We start from the raw sequence: 4,867 nt of genomic DNA, 5'->3' as shown, positions 1-4,867 counted from the left end.
TTAAGCTTCTTAGTGCTGTGCTTTAACCCACTGAGCCACCAGGGAGGGCCACCTAGGTTTATTTGTAACAGTAAGAATTAGTTTCACTTCCTCTTAACACTAGCTTCTCTACTTTCAAATTTCAAATGATAAAATGCAAACTGGGAGTACTAGGAATGATAAAGTGTTTTTTAAGCATGTGATTTTGATTAAAACTAGATGGTATGTTAACCTGAGAAAGTTTAATTGATTAAAATTAACTTTTCCACACTCCACTGGCTGGAGTATACTTTCAAATTGGGTATCTTAAGGCAACTTTGTTTTCAGGAAGAGGCAAAAACAAGTCAATGTATTTGGACTGTCTTTAATTTACTCTTTCCAAGGTAGAGGCCAGATCTTTGTGAATTCTTCACTAGTAAAGTGTTGTCGAATATGAAAACAAAATCTTCTTGAAGCCAAGTCTCTCCTCTCCTTGAAAAATGTTAGTCTTTGAAGAGATTGTTTTGTTTGATGAGGGAAGAAGGAGTCAAACCTTTCAAAGTGTTACAGCCCTTAGTATTGGGAAATAGCATATGTGGGAGTAAATCAAAGGAAAAGGAAGGCAAAGTCATACAAGTTTCTTCTATGTAAGAGAGCAGTAATCTTGCTCAATTTCTCTAAGCAGTTTTCTGTACTCTCCAGTTTTTCATGTTTACCAGAAGTGGTTAAAAACTAAGAGGATGAATTGAGAGCAGGGGGAAAGGTCAATGGAGATTAGAGAGAGACTGTGAAGCATTCAGAGGGTTAAGCAGCATTCTTATTTTCATTCTATATATCCTCATAACAGGGCCCTCCCTAAAACACAACACTATGAAGATAGCAGTAGCTGCTTCAAGTTGAATTGACCCCCAACCAGGGAGGTGACCCATATGGCGCAGTAGACCTCTCCTGTCTCTCCTCAGCAGTGTACTTCATCAACCTAACTGTTCTGCTCCCCACTCTGTCTCTATACATCTGGCCTGTACCCCAGCAGTATGCATAAATAAATAAATCTTTAAATAAATAAATGAATACCCTCATAAAGACAATGGTGAGCTAGTTATAATTTCAAGCTAATGAAAGGGTAGAGGATGGTATGCAAACATTCAGGTTCTAACCCATGCCTACTCTTAACTCCTCTTACCAAATCCTTAAAAATCTCACTGTTAAATAAAGATTTGTGACTGCATTTACAGGATCCGATTTGAATCCAATCCTTTTCTTTAAGGATCCAATGTAACTTCATTTGTTTTTTATCTTGTGAAGTAAAAGCTATAAAAGGCCAAAATGATTGAATAACATATTTCATATTGCTATTTCCTTCAGTTTAACAAGAAAAAACATCCACCATCAAATAATCTTGACTTTCCCTGGTCTTCTACTTTCCCAGGGTTTCTAGAGTATACAGTGAATTTGATGATACATGTTATTATTTCAAAGTACTGACACTCATTTTCTGGACTATGCTTAGTCATAGAACCATAATGGATGCATGGAATCTAAGACTGCCTCAAAAAGACAATTTTCATGTATGTTTTGTGCAGGGAAGAGAGAGTGAGGGCTACACATTATCTTCCCTATACATCTCTAGCATGTATCTTTTCATTCATTTTTTTTTATAATGTTTATTTTTACATCACTTTGTGCCTTTCTCCATCTCAGCTTTAATCCCCATGGGCTTCCCATCACCAAATCACCCTGTGCCATCACCATAGTCCAGTGCACTTCCTTCCCCCCCACCATTTTTAGATCCCATTCCCCATTCCACCCCTGTAAAATGTCTCTGGCATCCATTCATTTTTTTTTTTTAAGATTTATTTATTTTATGTGTACAGAACTGGAGTACAGGCCAGAGGTGCAGGGGCAGTGGGAAGATTCACCAGAGACAGAGTGGGGAGCAGAACAGGCCGACTGATGAAGTACACTGCTGAGGGGAGCAGCGGGCGGGCCAAGAGAGGTCTGCTGAACCATGTGGATCACCTCTGGGACTGGGGATAGAACTCATGCTGAAGTGGCTTTAGCTTCTTAGTGCTGTGCTTTAACCTGTGGCACCATGCCACCAGGGAGGGCCCTCCATTCATTTTATAGAGATTAATTTGAATAACGGTCATTTAACCTTCTCAAATCCCTATTTCCTCATCTATTAAACCTAGTCCAAAAGGCTGTGGAACAAAGAGATTAATATATATGAAGATTTGGGTTAGCCATAGGTTCTGAATATACTGAAACTTTATTTACTGATTAATTCTCAGAATTCTTTCAGCTCTAACTGGTTGCAGTGTGAGCACTGTCTCTCCTGCAGGAAGCCTCAGAGTCATTGAGCTAGCTGTCTGTGGGAGGCACCCTGGTTGAGTTCCCCAGTGCCCTGAAAAATAAAATTAATGAACACATTATTGAAATTGAAGTTTTAAATAAGAAAAGAATGGAAATCTGGGATGTGGAATGATCAATAGAGGAGATTAAAAAATTTCTGCAGAAAGTCATATAATAGAATAGACTAGATGGAAGATCTCACAGATAGCAGTGTACAAGAATCTAGACAGAAGAAGAAAGAGAACTATAAAGAAAAAAATAAATACTTCAAGAATTCTCTTACTCTGTGAGCAAAAGAATAAGAATAATGGGTGTTCCAGAGGGGAAGAGAGATAAGAGAGAACAGAGAATTATTTAAACAAATAATAGGAGGGCCCTCTGTAGTGGCTCAGTGTGTTAAAAGCACAGCAGTAAGAAGCTAAAGCCACTTCAGCATGAATTTGATCCCTGCCCTCCCCGACATGCTGTGGCAGACCTCTCCTGACCGGCCGACTGCTCCCCTCAGCAGTGTACTTCATGGATCTTCCTGTTCCGCTCCCCATTCTGTCTCTGGTGGATTTTCTCACTGCCCTTGCACCTCTGGCCTGTACCCCAGTTCTGTATGCATAAATAAATAAAATTTTAAATAAAAAAATAATAGTGGAAAATTTCCCAAACATGGAGTTTTTAGTTCTTACTAAACACACAAGTCCATGAAACTAAAATGTGAGCTGGTTAAATGTGATGAGACCTACACCAAGACATAGTCGCAAAACTTTCAGGAGCTCAAAAGAAAGAAAGAATATTGAAGCTGGCTAGAAGGAAAATTTAGATGACCTGTAGAAGAACATGCATCCTATTCACATCTGACTTCTCAGAGGAAATATCACAAAGAGAGAAGTATTAATATATTAAAAATACTAAAGATAAAAACTTCCAAACAAAAATACTATAGCCTACGAGACTCTCCTTCAGATATAAGGAAGAAATAAAGAAACAAAAAGAAGTTGAAGAAGTTTGCAAACACTAGATGGACTTCCCCTCCAAAAAATATTGAAAACAGGCCCTCCCTGGTGGCGCAGTGGGTTAAAGCGCAGTACTAAGAAGCTTAAGCCACTTCCGCATGAGTTCGATCCCCACCTGCCCTGGAGGAGATCCATATGGCGTGGCAGCCCTCTCCTGACCGGCCTGCTGCTCCCCTCAGCAGTGTACTTCGTCGATCTGCCTGTTCTGTTCCCCACTCTGTCTCTGGTGAATCCTCTCACCCTCCGCATCTCTGGCCTGTACCCCAGTTCTGTATGAATAAATAAATAAATCTTTAAAAAAATATATTGAAAACAGCTCTTGTATCTAAATCAGAGAAAAATACCCACCAATAAATGTTTAAGGAAATAGAACCAGAAAACTTAGCAAAATGATAGTAGCAGACCTCACCCAATTAAGTAGGTTATAAGAACACCATTAAGACTGTGTTTACAACCATGGTAGGTGCAAAAATATTATATTCAAAAAAAACCTCAGACCACAGGGTCACAACTCTAGGCAGAAAGTGTCACTCAGAAACTATTTTAACCTTTATTGTTTCTTAGCCTGATAATAGCGTGCTTGTTTGAGTGCTTATAATGTGCCAGTCCATGTGCTTAGCACTTCATATACAATACCAAACATTTTAGCACAGGCATTTTCTTTCCATTTGACCTTTTAGAACATAGTAGGAAGAGAAATGCATGTGAATTCAAAATATTTGGACTCAACTCCTGATGTGACCATTTGCTGGCTTTGTGAGCTTTAGCAACTCACTTAACTTCCTGGTACAGCTGTAGGAACAATAAAGTGAGTTCCCCCAAAATGAGAAAGCAATTTGAATGTGAAGAACACAGCAAACACATCCATGAATCACACTTAAAGTTTATTCAGGGCAACTTGCATACAAGGTCCTTGACACCACAGACTGCTGACTGGATTTTAGCTGAAGGCAGAACCCCACCACTTCGCAGAACCCTTATCTCCCTTTTCCCCAAAGGAGATCTTCTTATTCCCTGCTTGGAACATGTAATTTTTTTTGTGTGAGCCAGGTGTCCAGGAAACATGTCATGTATGTCTTTGTTTTAGCAAGATCAAAAGAGTTGCGTATAGCTCAGAATAGAGATTACTACACGTAGGACACGTAGGGGATCTGGAAGCTGGCTCTTTCCCTGGAAAGGGCAGTTATGTGTCACAGGTGTAAGATGGCATCAGTAGAAATGGAATTGCATTGGTTTTCCTACAGCCCCTTACTCTCCTTTCATTAACTAAGAATATTGTTTTAAAGCTGTCTGTGCTGTCATGGAGAGAATCACTAACTTTTTTTTTTAAGATATATTTACTTATGCATACAGAACTGGGGTACAAGCCAGAGGTACAGGGGTGGTGAGAGGAATCACCAGAGACAGAGTGGGGAGCAGAACGGCAGATCCATGAAGTACACTGCTGAGGGGAGCAGTGGGCGGGTCAGGAGAGGTCTGTCGCACCATGTGGGTCCCCTCCGGGGCTGGGGATCAAACTCATGCTGAAGTGGCTTTAGCTTCTTAGTGCTGTG

This window comes from Condylura cristata, unplaced genomic scaffold (genome assembly GCF_000260355.1).
Source record: "Condylura cristata isolate star-nosed mole 26May11 unplaced genomic scaffold, ConCri1.0 scaffold00007, whole genome shotgun sequence".
Lineage (NCBI taxonomy): Eukaryota > Metazoa > Chordata > Mammalia > Eulipotyphla > Talpidae > Condylura > Condylura cristata.
Note: the sequence above shows the minus strand (reverse complement) of the source record.